The sequence below is a fragment of the Scyliorhinus torazame genome, chromosome 13, assembly GCF_047496885.1.
Source record: "Scyliorhinus torazame isolate Kashiwa2021f chromosome 13, sScyTor2.1, whole genome shotgun sequence".
In the NCBI taxonomy this organism is placed as follows: Eukaryota; Metazoa; Chordata; class Chondrichthyes; order Carcharhiniformes; family Scyliorhinidae; genus Scyliorhinus; species Scyliorhinus torazame.
Genome location: NC_092719.1, coordinates 56,336,058 through 56,354,895, shown reverse-complemented (window position 1 = coordinate 56,354,895; position 18,838 = coordinate 56,336,058). Strand labels below are relative to the sequence as shown.

The 18,838-nt window shown below is 49.8% G+C and overlaps 1 protein-coding gene across 17 annotated transcripts in view; it reads right to left on the bottom strand.

The window, feature by feature from the left end:
• The window catches only part of anks1b (ankyrin repeat and sterile alpha motif domain containing 1B), a 1,303,035-nt gene that overhangs the window by 60,117 nt on the left and 1,224,080 nt on the right, over positions 1 to 18,838 (bottom strand). The window contains exon 1 of one of the 17 annotated variants that reach the window (XM_072471560.1): positions 186 to 332. The exons of the other annotated variants lie outside the window; for them this stretch is intronic. The gene's annotated coding sequence lies outside the window, so the exon portion shown is untranslated. Of the gene's footprint in view, positions 1 to 185; positions 333 to 18,838 lie in introns of those variants that run through there. 17 annotated transcript variants of the gene reach the window in all.

Sequence of the window (18,838 nt, the reverse complement as noted above, 5' to 3'; positions counted from 1 at the left end):
CAGACTTTTGCTTTCAATTAACTCAACTGAACGTTGTAAATGTCATATGATCTAATTGCTATCGATGGTAGGATTAGCACTTCACATTAGCATAAGGTTCTTTTATGCTACAAAACTACATTGATAGAGAATGCATGGTTTCTTCACCCTCAACTGCGCTTATAAATATAAGCTGCCTGACTTACCTTTTTCTGATGACAGAGACCCACAATGAACTGCCAACTGATTCACTGGCCTCACTGCTGCTTTGTGCCTTATGCAGATCATCACAGTTAGAACATAAACCACGGGAAACAGCATCTGGATGATTGCATAGCGATGCGCTCCTCCGAAAGCTAGCTGCAACATGAAACTTTTTCTGGATGTTCTACTGCATGTCCTCATAGGATTAATGCTTAAAGGCGGGCACTGTGACTCTTCTGCACTGTAAATTCTATGATTCTATGGGGCACTAGGGAAACAGCTGAATATCACATCAGCATCTCAGGGCAGCAAGTTTAATGTACAGCACGGAACAAGGGTCTGCTTTGATCTTTCCACCAAAAGTATTTTGTTATTGTCCGCCACATGATGGAAACTTGACTGAAACCTTTCAAAAGCACTGCTTCCAACAGTCTCGCAATTTGTCAAATATTATTGATTATCCAAAGAGTTAATGCTGGAGTGCAGCATCCTTGTCTTATCCTGTTTACTAAATGTATCAATTCCAATGATAGAAAGCGAAGTAGCAGTTCGGAAAATTCAAAAAGTGATTTCATAAAAGGGACTAATTTCACCTTAACGATCATAAGAATTTTACATGTAATTTATACCGTGCAAGTATAGTTCAAAAGGCTCGCTTACTATCATGCAACCTTAAAGCACAGGTTGTTTGCTTTGGTCTTGAAGTAAACGGCAAAAGGAGGAGTCTGAAGAGTTTATAAAACAAAGACGTTTATTCAGCATAACAGCAGTATTTACACAGAACCCAGTTACACATCTCACGGTCCTCACTCCTTCCTACAGCAGCTGATCTGTTATACTCGTGTTGGTTAACTCACAGCACAATCAGCACTAGGGAACAATCATTCCCAGCTGGATGAGTCCCATGCGGGTTATAACAGGTCCATTGCACTTGTATTGACTCTTCAATTAGTCTAATTCCCCAGTTCCTTTATTTGTTTCTCAAATATTTATTTATTTTAAATTTAGAGTACCCAATTCATTTTTTCCAATTAAGGGGCAATTTAGCATGTTCAATCCACCTACCCTGCACATCTTTGGGTTGTGGGGGCAAAACCCACGCAAACACGGGGAGAATGTGCAAACTCCACACGGACAGTGACCCAGAGCCGGGATCGAACCTGGGACCTCGGTGCCGTGAGACTGCAGTGCTACCACTACGCCACCGTGCTGCCCTGTTTCTCAAATATTTAAGTAGCTTCCTTTTAAAAGTTGTTGTAGATCGTGCCACCATCGTCATTCCATTGAAAATTAAGAAAAAAAATTTGTTGTTTAACATTTCATACATAAAACAAAAAACACCCAGTCGAAAAGATAAAAGATCCCCCCCCCCCCACTATCAACTAACACATATGTGACAAAAAATAACCCTCCCCACCCCCTTTACCAGCTGACGACAACAAAATCTTTAAAATGAAGAATAAACAGACTCTTATAGAACCCCTCAGTAGCCCACCCACCGCTCAAGATGAACTTCACCTTCTTAAGATACAGGGACTCCATCGGGTCCCCCAGCCACACTGAGGCACAGGGTGGAGAAGCTGACATCTACCTCAACAGAATCCACCTGCGAGCAATCAGCGAGGCGAAGGCACATTCGCCCCCGTCTGTAGCTCCGGCAGGTCTGACACCCCAAATATGGCCCCCAGGGGACTGGGCCAATTGCAAGATAGCCGACATGGTGCTGAAGAAAGAACCCCAAAACTTCTCCAACTTCGGACAGCATCAGGACATGTGTACATGGTTGGCCGGGCCCCTCCCACACTTCTCGCAAGTGTCTTCCAACCACTCACACAACCTCGACAAATAGGAGGGCAGTGTCACCGGAAATGTCGGGAAAACCTTCCGTGCAAAATCCCATACCTACATATACCTAAAGGCCTCTTTCTGTGGAATCCCAAACATTTCTGCCAACTCCTCCAAGCTCACGAACGCCCTTCTAGAAATGAATCCTTCATTTCCTCCCAGCCCCGAAACCTAGCATCCAATCTCGCCGGCTCACACAAATGATTCTCTCGGATTGGCATCAATTTCGACCCTGCCCCAAACTTAAAATGCTGCCATAATTGTCTCCATATCTTCAGTGTGGCCACCACCACCGGACTACCCGAATATTTCCCCAGATCAAATGGGAATGGCACCATTGCCAGCGCCCGCAACATTGACCCCCTACAAGAGCCTGCCTCCATCCTCACCCACATTGCCTTTGACTCCTTACCCCAACCCCGCACCTTTTTGGTGTTCGCTGCCCAATAATAATACATCAGATTCGGCAGAGCATACCCTTTGACTGCCGCCATCTCTGAAGCCCCATTTTCTGAATCCTCGCTGCCTTGCCTGCGCATACAAAAAGACAAAATCAGCTGTTCCACCCCCATAAAAAAATATTTTGGCAAGAAGGCCGGTAAACACTGGAACAAAAATAAAAACAGAGGCAAAATATTTATCTTTACCGACTGCCAATGATAGGGCGGCTGTCCCACCTCCACAGATCTGCCTTGACCTTTCTCACCAGGCTCGTAAAATTCAATTTACGGAGCCGGGCCCAATTTCCAGCACCCCCAGATACCTGAAGTGAATAGTCGCCACACGAAACGGCAATCCCCCACCCCGCCAAGCCAGCTCCCTTCTCCGGCAGAGAGGCCAAAAAGCACTCGCTCCTCTCCAAATTCAACTCGTATCCCAAAAATGCCCTGTCATGATATGCACTCATGCACATAATAAGATACAGACAGGCAGTGACAGACACCCAGTACAGCCAATCAACACACAGGACAGAACACAACAAATCACCAGGCAGAACACCAGAGGGGGGTATCCCACTATAAAACACACAAGGCATCAGCACCCTGCCTCTTTCCACTGGTGACAACTGTAGTGACAGTCAAGGTGTATATATCAGTTAGCACCTTACACACATGGCTCAGAGCTAGCCTGGTCTAGTTAGTTATAGTTAGCACACTTAGATTAGTAGAGTGTCAACCCACAGCAAACTGTGTGCACTGCTCCAGAAGTTCAATAAAACGTATTGAACTAATGTCTAAGTTTGGTGTCTACTTTACAGTACAACTGCATCCAGTTGCAGTCCGTGTTACCCCAGGGTGAATAACACAACGTGGTACCAGTAGTCTACTTTATCTAAGTGATTTACCTCGAGTGATTCAGTGACGACCAGCGAATGCCTTCCAGCGGCATGGAGAAGATCCAGGCCCCTCCACAGCTACGGATCCAGAGGATGACTGCCTGGAGACCCCATATCATGTGGGCATCATCACTACATGTGAATATGCCTCCTCAAATTCAGCAAGACGAATGGCGCGCTGTCATACACGTTAACCAATGCAGCATCCAGTTCAAGCTGGACACTGGTGCTTCAGCCAATCTCATCTCTCAAGCTGATTTTGACACCATTAAAAAGCAACCCAAAATTCTTCCGCCAGCCTGCCAGCTCCTCGATTATAATGGCAATGCCATAACTGCATTAGGATCTTGTCATCTGTTTATCTCCAACAAGACCATTAATCCCACACTGCGATTCGAAATCATCAAGCCTGGCAAGGCATCCCTGCTTGGTGCCCATGCATGCAAGCTACTCAACCTTGTACAGCGAGTCCACGCCATGCCATCTTCCAATCTGGATCTTCAGGTTGACATTGATGACATCCTGGCGCAATACCCGGATGTGTTTAGTGGAATGGGTATGCTGCCATACTGCTATAAGATCTTACTCAGGCCTGATGCCACGCCTGTAATCCATGCACCACGCCAGGTGCCGGCTCCTCTGAAGGAACGTTTAAAGGCACAGCTGCAGGAGCTCCAAGACCAGGGCATTATATCCAAAGTGACGGAACCGACTGACTGGGTCAGCTCGATGGTCTGTGTGAAAAGCCCTCTGGAGAATTGTGCATATGTATAGATCCCAAAGATCTTAACCTGAACATAATGCGGGAACACTACCCGATCCCGAAGCAGGAGGAACTGACCAGTGAGATGGCACATGCCAAATTCTTCACAAAGCTAGATGCATCACGTGGTTTCTGGCAAATACAACTGGACGAGTCCAGCAGAAAGCTCTGCACGTTCAATACACCTTTCGGAAGGTACTGTTATAACTGGATGCTGTTCGGCATTGTTTCAGTCTCTGAAATCTTCCACAGGATCATGGAGCAGATGATGGAGGGCATTGAGGATGTGCGTGTCTACGTAGATGATGTAATCATATGGTCCACGACCCCCGAGAAACACATATCTCATCTCAAACAAGTCTTTCGACGTGGCCATGCAAATGGCCTCAAATTGAACAAAGCCAAGTGCTCCTTTGGCATGTCATCCATCAAGTTCTTGGGCGACCAGATATCCCAGCAGGGTATGCAACCAGATTCGGACAAAGTCAAGGCCATTAACGCCATGAAGACCCCGGAAGACAAAAAGGTGGTACTACGCTTCCTCGGTACGGTATACTTCTTGAGAAAGTTCATTCTCAACTTGGCATCACACACCATGGCTCTCAGGCATCTGGTGAAGAAGTCCACTGCATTCCAGTGGCTATCCACACATCAAGCGGAGTGGCTCGAGCTAAAGGCAAAGCTCACCACTGCTCCGGTACTAGCATTTGTTGACCCGGACAGGGAGACAAAAATGTCCACGGATGCAAGCCAGGACGGCATTGGTGTGATGCTCCTCCAGAAGGATGGCTCCTCATCCTGGGCTCCAGTGGCTTATGCGTCAAGGGCCATGACTCCTACTGAACAGAGGTATGCCCAGATAGAAAAAGAATGCCTGGGCCTCCTAACCGGCATTGTAAAGTTCCATGACTACGTCTGCGGTCTACCAACCTTCACAGTGGAGACTGACCACAGACCCTTGGTCCATATCATTCATAAGGACTTGAATGACATGACGCCCAGGCTTCAGCGCATTCTCCTTCGACTCCGCAGGTATGATTTTGAGTTAGTGTACACACCAGGCAAGGAGCTAATAATTGCGGATGCCCTGTCATGCTTCATCACCTCCCAACCAATCAACACACAGGACAGAACATAACCAATCACCAGGCAGAACACTAGAGGGGGGTTTCAGCACTCTGCCTCTTTCCACTGGTGACAACTGTAGTGACAGTCAGGGTGTATATATCAGCTAGCACCTTCTACACGTGGCTCCGAGCTAGTCTGGTCTAGTTAGTTATAGTTAGCACGCTTAGATTAATAGAGTGTCAACCCACAGCAAGCTGCCTGCACTGCTCCAGAAGTTCAATAAAATGTATTGAACTAACGTCTAGGTTTGGTGTCTACTTTACAGTACAACTGCATTCAGTTGCAGTCCTTGTTACCCCAGGGTGAATAACACGTCAAGTCCCAAATCACTTGAGCAGCCCCATTACGTCCCCCAACGTGGGAACCAGGTTGGAAATATACAACAAAAGGTCGACAGCATACATGGACACCCTATGTTCCACCCCTTCCTCCTTAATTATCGCCTTCCACTTATCCGAGCTCCTCAGAGTAATGGCCAAAGGCTCTAACGCCAATGCAAACAAAAGAGGGGACATGGGACACTCTTGTCTCGTTCCCCTATGCAGCTGAAAATATCCCGAGTTCACATCATTCGTATGGACACTTGCCTTCGATCCTTATATAACAATTTAACCCACACCTCAAATTTAGGCCCAATCCCAAACACCCGCAAATAACTCCATTCTACCGATCAAACGCCTTCTCTGCATCCAATGTCACCACCATCTCCTGGGGGGAGCACCATGTTTAGCAAGTGTGCACATTGGAGGACAACTGCCTACCCTTTACAAACCCTGTCTGATCCTTCCTGTGGGAGGCACACCTCCAGCCTAAGCGGCAACACTTTGGTGAGAAACTTGACATCCACATTTAGCAGGGCCAAACACACTGTCTGTGCGGAGTCTGCATGTTCTCCCCATTCCTCCAGGTGCTCCGGTTTCCTCTCACAATTCCCAAAAGACGTGCTTGTTAGGTGAATTGGATATTCTGAATTCTCCCGCTGTGTACCCTAACAGGCGGCCTAGTATGGCGACTAGGGAATTTTCACAGTAACTTCATTGCAGTATTAATGTAAGCCTACTTGTGACACTAATAAAGATTATTATTATTGGTCGATAAGACTCACACTCCACTGGGTCCTTATCTTTTTTTAACAAAGGTGAAATAGATGCCTGTCCCATCATCTCCAGAAGTGCCCACCAGCTACCACGTCCTCGAACATCTCCACCAGCAGCGGTGCCAGGCTGTCGGAAAACTTCTTATAAAATTCCACTGTAGGTGGCACAGTGGTTAGCATTGTTGCCTCACGGCGCTGAGGAGCCGGGTTCGATCCCCACCCGGGGTCACTGTCGGTTTGCGCATTCTCCCCGTGTCTGCATGGGTCTCACCTCCACAACCCAAAGATGTGCAGGGTAGGTGGATTGGCCACGCTAAATTGCCCCTTAATTGGAAAAATTAGGGTACTCTAAATTTTAAAAAGATTCTACCGGGAAACTATCCCGCCCCAGTGCTTTACCCGTTTGCATCTTCCCACTCACCGTCCGAACCTCCTTGCTCCCCATTGGCTCCCCCAAAGCTGCCCTAACCTCCTCTTCCACTGTGGGACATTCCAGCCCCTCCAAAAACTCCTTCATATCCGACTCGTCCCTCCGGGGCTCCGACCTACACAACCTCTTATAAAATTCCTCAAATGCCCTATTCACCTGCTCCGGTCCAGTCACCAGCCCTCTCATCTCATCCCGGACCTGAACCCCTCACCCGATCCCGGGAGCTCACCTGCCAGCAGAGCCTTCTCCCTGTACTCGTACACAGCACCTTTGCCCGCTTCAACTGGAGTACAACTTTCCCTCGAGACAAAGGGTCAAACTGCATCTGTGTTCCTTTCTACTGGCCAGAAGTTCCGGAATGGGATCTTCCGCATAACTTCCATAATTTTGTCTACCAGCCGCTGCTGCTTCTCTCTGGCCTTCTTACGCTTATCCACCTGTGTCTTATGCAAGATGATCTCGCCCCTGACCACCCCCTCCCATACCACTGACGACAAGACCGCCCCATTTTTATTTGACCCCACATAATTGTCAATCACCTTTGCCATCCTTTACGCAGAACTGCCAGCAACCTCACATCCATCCTCCACACAGGCCTCTGTGCAGGACCCTTCTCCGTGACCAGAAATAACGATCGCTGAGTATTCCGTGTTACTCACCCCCGACAACAACAGCCTCTCCATAATATAGAAATCTATCCTCGAATATACATTATACACCGACAAAATAAAAGGAATACTCTCTTCCCCCTGGGCCGCCAGGGTCCGCTCACCCCAACTCCTTCATGAACGCTGCCAACATCTTCACTTCCCCCGAAGGGGTCAACGAGTGCAGCTTAGACTAATCCATTTTCAAATGCAACACTGTGTTTGAGTTCCCACCAAAAATTAGCTGCTGCGTGTCCAAGTCGGAATGGCCGCTAACATCCTCTTCAGAAACCCTACATCATCCCAATTCTGGGCATATACGCCAACCAACACGACCGACCTCCCCATCAAAGCGCTTGTTACTAGAAACTATCTACCCCCCTGATCTGCCAGCACCTTCTCCATCTGGAACCCGACTCTCTTACTCACCAATATCGCTACCCCCGGGTCCCTGCTATCAAAGCCCGAATGTAACACCTGGCTCACCCAACCCTGCCAAAGGCTAACCTGGTCCTTCACCCTCAGATGGGTCTCCTGCAGTAGCACCACATCGGCTTTCTAGCTCTTCAAATGCGATCACCGGCCCACCCAACCCCAGCATCTTTCACGTTACTATTCGGACTGGGTCTCTTACAGCCTCCCCCTCCCTTATCAGTCATGACAACCCCACGGGGCATATCCGCCCCTCCCGAACCTCTTAAGCCCACCGTCCACCCAAAAATGGCTCCTCAGCCTGCCCCACAAATGAGGCCCAAGCCCTGACCCTAGACACCGTCAGCCAACTGTCCTTCCCCTCCTCTCCCCATCTCGGAAACCCCCCTACAACCACTTCCTCTTGAAACCGCTCCTTCTGCATGCTCCCCATTCCCCCCACCATTCACACCCCCAAGGCCTGTTGAAACTTGTCCACACAGATTCAGCTGGCCGCAGCACCTTCCCCCACCTCACTCCCATTCACTAGCCAACTCAAGTTTGCTAGCGAGGTGACCCCCACCAGAGCTCCCTCCTCCCACATACCTAACAGAAAAGCCAACAGCAAAACTCCCCAACATCCAACCCTTCTAAACAACCTAACATGCCGAACACAAAACAAGAGACAAGGAGAAAAACCCAACACATTACCCCGCTGTCCACAAACCATCCCCTCCCATCCATAACATAATAAAACAGATTCCAAACTCAGTTCAGCCCCTGTCTTTCAGCTCTCACCAACACCTCCACCTCCTCCACTGTTTCAAAGTAATGGTCCTTGGAGGTATGCGCAGCCCTCAACTTTGCCGGGTAGACCACCCCGAACCGCACAGCACTCTTGTAAAGCACTGCCTTTGCTCTGTTAATTGCTATGGGCCTTCTCGCCAGTTCCACTGTGACTTCCTGGTATAGACGAATACCACTGCCTTTCCACCTCACCTCCCGGTTCTGCTTGGCCCACCTCAAGAACTTCTCCTTTGTCTGATAGCTGGGAAAACAGGCTATCACAGCTCTTGGTAGATCATTGTAGGTCCTTTGGCCGGAGCGACGGATGAGCCCTGTCCAGCTCAGTGGAGGAGTTATCGTCCTCTTCCCCCAGCGCTTGGTGAACATCCCCAAAAACTACCTTGTCAGCCTCGGGCCCACCAGCCCCTCAAGCAGCCCCATGATCCATAGATTCTGCTGCAGTGACCTGTCTCCAGCTCCTCCACCTTGGCTCCTCAGCCCTTTATTAAGGTGCTCCAACTTCAGCAGCTCCTCTTCCAGTCAGAGGAGCTGGTCACTCTGCCATGACAGTGCCTCCTCCACCCCCTTCAACACCTCACCGTGCTCCCACAGACTGTCCCTAATGTCTTTCCAAAGGCCTTCTTTATCGGGGCATCTTCCATCGACTGAGAGTACCCATCATTTCCTTCCCATGCCATTCAAACTGCTGCTCCAACTCCACTGCCATCACCTTGGTATCCACTGTAAGGGGCGCAGCCCCACCTGGCGAGCTTGCTCCCACCTGGCGAGATTGCTCCCGCCATCTTTCCTCCCATAGAACTCCACACGGTGCTTGGGCCCACCAGCGGACTAGCGCTCATTCCTTTTCATGCTGTACTCTTTCGTTGGGATTTTGACTTCCTCTAATACCCACACCTTTATTAGAGACCGTTCACATGAAAATTCCCTCCACAACTGGGTGAAAAGGCCAACAAACGAGAACTCTGGTGGGAGCCACCCAACGTGCAACCTCTACCTACATGTCGCCAACGGAAGTCCCTTCCATCATCATTGCTGACACCATATTTTGTGGCCTAACAATCCTCTGAAATAAAATAAATCACTTCACTTTTTCCTTCATTCTTCTTGGGATAGTGTTAAATCTGTGCCTTCTCACTGCCAACTCAGTAACCAGTGAAAACAGTTGGTGCCTACTTATCTTATCAAACCCCGCCAAATTTTGAACATCTCAGTCAGATCACCTCTTGCCTTTCTCTGTTTTAGTGTTAACTATCCAGACCCAGAGGCAAGATTTCTCATCCGTGGTAAATCTCATCGATGCCCTCTCCATGAACTTCGTGAAATGGGGCAATCTAAATGAGGTCATTTAAAAGTGAAACCAGGAAACACTTTTTCACAAAATAGTAGCATTCTGGAATTCCTCCTCCCAACAGGCTGCAGATGCTGGGTTAATCGGAGTTTCAAGACTGAGATTAACTGCTTTTTGTCAGGCGATGGTCTCAAAGGATGTGGAGCTAAGGCAGCTACATGGAGCTGAGGTACAAATCATCCATGATCTAACTGAATGGCAAAACAGGCTCAAGGGCCTAACCAGCCTACTCCTATTCTTGTGTAACTGCAGCCTAACAAAGGGTTTTCATTGGCTTAGGTATTACCTCTTTGTTTATACTATACCTCCTCAATTGATAAGACCAACGGTCTCACAGGTTTCCTTTCACAGCTTTAACATCACCTTGACCCCGCCACTGCCCTCCACCCCAGCCCCACATTTTTACTTAGAATCACTTTCTGCACAGTTACTTCCCTGGGGCCACTGAAAATAAACGAATCCCAAATAAAATTCACCAGACTTATATCTGCAGAGAAGGTATTGCCAAGACAAAGCTATCTACTCCTATGAGTGGACAGTACAAGTGACAAAAATCAGGAAAGTGTACCCGGGAATGACTCGCTACTAATGTCATAATATGCACCCATGCACATCACGAGGTAAAAACAGGCAGTGAGCAGAGGTATGCTCAGATAGAGAAAGAGTGCCTGGGCCTCCTCACCGGTATTGTAAAGTTCCATGATTACATCTACGGTCTACCAACCTTCACAGTAGAGACTGACCACAGACCCCTAGTCCGTATCATTCACAAGGACTTGAATGATATGACGCCCAGGCTTCAGTGCATTCTTCTCGCGCCATCACCTCGCCCTGTGAACAGGTCGACTTAATCCGCCAAATTGAGGCACAGGTGCAACTGTGTGCCAGCAACCTCCCGGCCTCAGACGAACGAGTCATCATCATTCGAGAAGAGACTGCCAAGGACCCTCTTCTGCAGCGGGTCATACATCACCTTGCAAATGATTGGCAGAAAGGGCAATGCCCCCAGTTCTTTAATGTCAAGGATGACCTAACAGTTGTCGAGGGGATCCTCCTCGAGCTGGATCGTATTGTTATTCCTCGCAGCCTCCAGAGCTTAGTGCTCAAACAGATCCATGAAGGACACCTCGGTATTGAGAAATGCCGGCGCAGGGCCTGGCAGGCTGTCTATTGGCCTGGCATCAACGAGGACATATCCAACATGGTCCTCAATTGTGCGACTTGTCAGCGTTTCCAGCCTGCTCAGCCCAAAGAAACACTCCAGCAACACAAGATCATGACCTCTCCGTGGTCTATGGTGGGAATCGACCTTTTTCGCGCCATTGGGCGTGACTACGTGCTTATAATTGACTACTTCTCGAGTTACCCCGAAGTGGTGAAATTGTCCAACCTCACATCAAGGACTGTCATCAAGGCCTGCAAGGAGACATATGCCAGGCATGGTATTCCGCTCATGGTTATGAGCGACAACAGTCCCTGCTTCTACAGCCAAGAGTGGTCCAACTTCGCGAAGCTATACCATTTCAAGCACATTACCTCGAGCCCGCATTACCCGCAATCTAACGGGAAGGTCGAAAAAGGGGTCCATATCGTGAAGCAACTGCTCTGCAAGGCTGCGGCCTCAGCTTCTGACTTTAACCTTGCGCTCATGGCGTACAGGGCAATCCCTCTGTCCACCGGTATGTCTCCGGCACAACTCCTTATGAATTGTGACCTGCGGACGACTGTTCTGGCCATTCATTTACCTGACCTGGATCACCTCCCAGTGCTGCAAAAGGTGCAGCAACTCAGAAACCGGCAAAAGCTGACATACGATGCTCATGCTACTGATTTGCCTGTGCTCTCTCCGGAAGATGCTGTTCGCATCAAGTTGCCTGGTGGAGGCTGGTCAGCTCCAGCTGTTGTTGTTCGACAGGCTGCTCTCCCAGGTCGTTCGTGGTTCGCATGCTGATGGATCCATTGTCAGGCGCAACAGAAGGGCACTACGCAAACTTGCCTGCCCACCACCGGATCTCACGTTCCCAGCTGTTGTTATGCCTTTTCCGGACACCTCGCTCCACAAGACCACCAATCTGGCTGCAATCCCGCCTGTCAAGGTGCCATCGTCCCCACCTCCACCTCTCAGGCGGTCGACAAGGATCCGACGCCAGCCCTAGAGATTGGATTTATAAATATTTCCTTTCTACATATTGTTCTGTATCTGCATGCTAGACACCTTGCATGTACATATGCATTCACTCGCCATTTGCTGTAAATAGTTATATCTGTAAATATGTCGTATATGCTCTAAGCAACGGACAGATTTTTTTTAAAAACGGGGGATGTCATAATATGCACCCATGCACATCATGAGGGAAAAACAGGCAGAGACAGACACCCAGGTTAGCCAATCAACATACAGGACAGAACACAGCCAATCACCAGACAGAACACCAGAGGGGGGCTTCAGCACTCCGCCTCTTTCCACTGGTGACAACTGTAGTGACAGTCAGGGTGTATATATCAGTCAACACCTTCTATCAGAGCTAGCCTGGTCTAGTAAGTTAGAGTTAGTACACTTAGAGTAGTAGAGTGTCAACCCATAGCCAGCTGTGTGCATTGTTACAGAAGTTCAATAAATCGTATTGAACCAACGCCTACGTTTGGTGCATGCTTTACAGTTCATCTGCATCCTGTTGCAGTCCGTGTTACCCCAGGGTGAATAACACGACAACTAATGTGTCACAACCTGTCAATTGTAGTTTCGTAATGCATCAAAAATAATTTTAACAATCAGATCTCGTTTTGTCTTTCCTCATTAATTTCCCATTTGATTCATTTCTACTGAAATGTAGAGCCAGCAGTTTATAGCATCTTGCATGCGCTAGACTTATGTATGTTGCCATCCATCACGTACAGTAAATGCTGCTGAACTATTTTATAATGGGAACCATAGCAATCATGCCCTCATTCTATCATCATATGGCATCCAAATATATGCAGCAGGGCCACTGGCTACTGGTTAGCTATCAAGACAAGGAGTCCTGGCCAATTTTCCAGATTGGCTCAGAAAACAATTGTTGTATCTCCATTGTCAATTGCATTGACTGGGAATTGAAATTGGGAGCCTCCTGGTCTGCTTGGTGCATTGCCAGAGCAGGCAATCTATTTAACCCTCTTTACTAGAAACTGGAAGACCTTCGAAATTCAACAACAAACAATGTTACCAGCAAATCTCCTTGGTCCTTTTGTGATTTGTGGTTGCTTCAAACTTGAAACGATACAGATGCTACCCTGCTATGCCCTACAGCCATCTCCCTCGATCCCTCCAATCCCTATGATTTTTCCTTCTACTTGTTTGATATTAATAGCAGCATCTTGTGTTTATATAGTGCCTTTAACTTAGCAAACTATTAAAGATGCCTTGCAAGAACATGAACAAAATTTGACACTAAGCCATATCAGTTGTATCCGGGCAGACCAAAGGTTTGGTCCAAGAGGTAGGCTTTTAGCAGTGGTCTAAAGAGGGAGAGAGGTAGACAGGCGGAGAGGCTTTTGGAGGTAATTCTAGGGCTTAGGGCCTTGGGAACTGAAGACGTAACCATCAGCAATGGAATGAATAAGTTTGTGGAAGTTTCAGCGGCCAGAATTAGAGGAGTTCAGATTTCTCAGAGTTGTTGTGGGGGTTGAAATTACAGAGGGAGGGAATATGACCTGGGGGGAATTTGGGAACAAGGATGAGATTTTTAAAATTGAGGCATTTGCTTAACTAGGAGCCAATGTAGATCAGCCAGTAGAGGGGTGATAGGTGAACAGGGCTTGGTGCAAATTAACACACAGACAACATAGTTCCAGATGTCCTCCAGAATAGGGAGGGCAGAATGGGGGAGGGTGACCAGGATTCCACTGGAATAGTCAAGTCGAGATGCAACATAGGCACAGGTGAAGCATGGATGAGGGTTTAAGCAGCAGAAGAACTGAAGTCACAATGGAGATGGACAATGTTACAGAAGTTGAAGTAGGACATAGTGATGATGTAGAAATGTGGTCAGAGTTCATCTCTACGCCAAGTCTGACACCAAGATTGCAAACAGTCTGGTTCAGCCTCAGAGAGCTGCCAAGGGAGGGATGGAGTCAACGGTCAGCGAATGGAGTTTGTGGCAGGGACTGAAGACAATGAGAGCAGGAATCCCTTTTGATGAAATATTGGGATGAATAAAGTTATTCCTTCAGCCCTGTCAGAAATCCTAGTCCCCAGTTATGGATTCCATCTTCCTCCCTGCTGCTGCATTTGGTTCAACTAGACTATTTGCACCGATTTCACCGTGAACATAGCTTCCGACCCCTTTATCCTCTCCATGAAAAATTAATTTACTTTTACCGTCAGAATATTGCTGGTCTCCATCCCTGCCACAAGGCCAGGAGGAGTGTGCAGCGGGTCAGGATCAGGTGAAGCAGACCGGGAGTGTGCAGCGGGTCAGGATCATGGTGAAGCAGACCAGGAGTGTGCAGCGGGTCAGGATCATTGTGAAGCAGATCGGGAGTGTGCAGCGGGTCAGGATCATGGTGAAGCCGACCAGGAGTGTGGAGCGGGTCAGGATCATTGTGAAGCAGATCGGGAGTGTGCAGCGGGTCAGGATCATTGTGAAGCAGATCGGGAGTGTGCAGCGGTCAGGATCATTGTGAAGCAGACCAGGAGTGTGCAGCGGGTCAGGATCATTGTGAAGCAGACCAGGAGTGTGCAGCGGGTCAGGATCATTGTGAAGCAGACCAGGAGTGTGCAGCGGGTCAGGATCATGGTGAAGCAGACCAGGAGTGTGCAGCGGGTCAGGATCATGGTGAAGCAGACCAGGAGTGTGCAGCGGGTCAGGATCATTGTGAAGCAGATCGGGAGTGTGCAGCGGGTCAGGATCATTGTGAAGCAGATCGGGAGTGTGCAGCGGTCAGGATCATTGTGAAGCAGATCGGGAGTGTGCAGCGGGTCAGGATCATTGTGAAGCAGATCGGGAGTGTGCAGCGGTCAGCATCATTGTGGAGCAGATCGGGAGTGTGCAGCGGGTCAGGATCATGGTGAAGCAGACCAGGAGTGTGCAGCGGGTCAGGATCATTGTGGAGCAGACCAGGAGTGTGCAGCGGGTCAGGATCATGGTGAAGCAGATCGGGAGTGTGCAGCGGGTCAGGATCATTGTGGAGCAGATCGGGAGTGTGCAGCGGGTCAGGATCATGGTGAAGCAGACCAGGAGTGTGCAGCGGGTCAGGATCATTGTGGAGCAGACCAGGAGTGTGCAGCGGGTCAGGATCATGGTGAAGCAGATCGGGAGTGTGCAGCGGGTCAGGATCATTGTGAAGCAGACCAGGAGTGTGCAGCGGGTCAGGATCATTGTGAAGCAGACCAGGAGTGTGCTGCGGGTCAGGATCATTGTGAAGCAGATCGGGAGTGTGCAGCGGGTCAGGATCATTGTGGAGCAGACCAGGAGTGTGCAGCGGGTCAGGATCATGGTGAAGCAGATCGGGAGTGTGCAGCGGGTCAGGATCATTGTGAAGCAGACCAGGAGTGTGCAGCGGGTCAGGATCATTGTGAAGCAGATCGGGAGTGTGCAGCGGGTCAGGATCATTGTGAAGCAGATCGGGAGTGTGCAATAAGTCTGGGTCACTGTGAACCAGACCGGAACGTTTAGCAGAAACAAGATCACTATGAAGTTGACCAGGAGTGTGCAGCGGGTCAGGATCATTGTGGAGCAGATCGGGAGTGTGCAGCGGGTCAGGATCATGGTGAAGCAGACCAGGAGTGTGCAGCGGGTCAGGATCATTGTGAAGCAGACCGGGAGTGTGCAGCGGGTCAGGATCATGGTGAAGCAGACCAGGAGTGTGCAGCAGGTCAGAATCATTGTGAAAAAGATCAGGATTGTGCAATGGGTCAGGATCATTGTGAAAAAGATCATGAGTGTGCAATGGGTCAGGATCATTGTGAAAAAGATCATGAGTGTAATGGGTCAGGATCATTGTGAAAAAGATCAGGAGTGTAATGGGTCAGGATCACTGCAAAAAAGATCAGGGGCTGGATTCTCCGCAATCGGCGCGATATCCGCCGACCGGCGCCAAAAGCGGTACGAATCAGTCTGGCATCGCGCCGCCCCCAAAGGTGCGGACGTCTCCGCATCTTGAGGGGCCGAGCCCTAACCTTGAGGGGCTAGGCCCGCGCCGGACTGATTTCCGCCCCGCCAGCTGGCGGGAAAGGCCTTTGGTGCCCCGCCAGCTGGCGCGAAACTGACTTTGCAGGGCGGCACATGCGCGGGAGCGTCAGCGGCCGCTCACGGCATCCCCGCGCATGCGCAGTGGAGGGGGTCTCTTCCGCCTCCGCTACAGTGGAGACCATGGCGAAGGCGGAAGGAAAAGCCCCCCCGGCACAGGCCCGCCCGCGGATCGGTGGGCCCCAATCGCGGGCCAGGCCACCGTGGGGGCACCCCCCGGGGCCAGATCGCCCCGCGCCCCCCCCCCCAAGGACACCGGAGCCTGCCCGCGCCACCTTGTCCCGCCGGTAAGAGAGGTGGTTTGATTCTCTCCGGCGGGACAGGCATTCTAGCAGCGGGACTTCGGCCCATTCGGGCCGGAGAATCGCTGGGGGCGGGGGGGGCCCGCCAACCGGCGCGCCACGATTCCCGCCCCCGCCGAATATCCGGTGCCGGAGAATTCGGCAACCGGCGGGGGCGGGATTCCCAGGAGTGTGGAATGGGTCAGGATCACTGTGAAAAAGATCATGAGTGTGCAATGGGTCAGGATCGCTGTGAAAAAGAGCAGGATTGTGCACCGGGTCAGGATCATTGTGAAAAAGATCAGGAGTGGATTGGGTCAGGATCACTGCAAAAAAGATCAGGGGCTGGATTCTCCGCAATCGGCGCGATATCCGCCGACCGGCGCCAAAAGCGGTACGAATCAGTCTGGCATCGCGCCGCCCCAAAGGTGCGGAAGTCTCCTCATCTTGAGGGACCGAGCCCTAACCTTGAGGGGCTAGGCCCGCGCCGGACTGATTTCCGCCCCGCGGTCAAGATCATCGTGAAAATGAGGGACAGTGTAGCAGGTCAGGATCATTGTGAAACTGACCAGGGGTGTGCAGTGGGTAAGGATCATTGTGAAGCAGATCAGTAGTTTGCAATAGGTCAGGGTCACTGTGAAGCAGATTGAGAGTGCGCTGCGGGTCAGGGTCACTGTGAAGCAGATTGAGAGTGCGCTGCGGGTCAGGGTCACTGTGAAAAGCATTGAGAGGGTGTAGTAGGTCAGGATCATTGTGAAAAAAACCATGGGTGTGCAGTGGGTCAGGATCACTGTGAAGCAGATTGGGAATACGCTGCGGGTCAGGATAAAGATGCAGGTAAGTGTCAATGGGTCAGGATCACGGTGAAAAAGATCGGGAGGGTGCAGTGGCTCAGGATCACTGTGGAGCAGCCCGAGAGTGTGTAGGTCAGGATCACTGTGAAGCAGATCGGGAGTGTGCAGCAGGTCAGGATCACAATGAAAAAGATGGAGAATGTTCAGCAGATTGGCATTGTGTGAAGGAGAGTGGGAGGAAACTTTAACGGGTCAGGATCACTCTGAAGCAGATTGGGGGAATGTGCAGCAGGTAACGATCACTGTGAAGCAGATCGGGAATGTGCAGCAGATCGTGATCACTGTGAAGCAGATTGGGAATATGCAGCAGATCGCGATCACTGTGAAGCAGATTGGGAATATGCAGCAGATCGCGATCACTGTGAAGCAGATTGGGAATGTGCAGCAGGTCACGATCACTGAGAAGCAGATTGGGAATATGCAGCAGATCGCGATCACTGTGGAGCAGATTGGGAATATGCAGCAGATCGCGATCACTGTGAAGCAGATTGGGAATGTGCAGCAGGTCACGATCACTGTGAAGCAGATTGGGAATATGCAGCAGATCGCGATCACTGTGAAGCAGATTGGGAATGTGCAGCAGATCGTGACCACTGTGAAGCAGATTGGGAATATGCAGCAGATCGCGATCACTGTGAAGCAGATTGGGAATATGCAGCAGGTCACGATCACTGTGAAGCAGATTGGGAATATGCAGCAGGTCACGATCACTGTGAAGCAGATTGGGAATATGCAGCAGATCGCGATCACTGTGAAGCAGATTGGGAATATGTAGTAGATCGCGATCACTGTGAAGCAGATTGGGAATATGCAGCAGATCGCGATCACTGTGGAGCAGATTGGGAATATGCAGCAGGTCACGATCACTGTGAAGCAGATTGGGAATATGCAGCAGGTCACGATCACTGTGAAGCAGATTGGGAATATGCAGCAGATCGCGATCACTGTGAAGCAGATTGGGAATATGCAGCAGATCGCGGTCACTGTGAAGCAGATTGGGAATATGCAGCAGGTCACGATCACTGTGAAGCAGATTGGGAATATGCAGCAGGTCACGATCACTGTGAAGCAGATTGGGAATATGCAGCAGGTCACGATCACTGTGAAGCAGATTGGGAATATGCAGCAGATCGCGATCACTGTGAAGCAGATTGGGAATATGCAGCAGATCGCGGTCACTGTGAAGCAGATTGGGAATATGCAGCAGGTCACGATCACTGTGAAGCAGATTGGGAATATGCAGCAGATCGCGATCACTGTGAAGCAGATTGGGAATATGCAGCAGATCGCGGTCACTGTGAAGCAGATTGGGAATATGCAGCAGGTCACGATCACTGTGAAGCAGATTGGGAATATGCAGCAGGTCACGATCACTGTGAAGCAGATTGGGAATATGCAGCAGATCGCGATCACTGTGAAGCAGATTGGGAATATGCAGCAGATCGCGATCACTGTGAAGCAGATTGGGAATATGCAGCA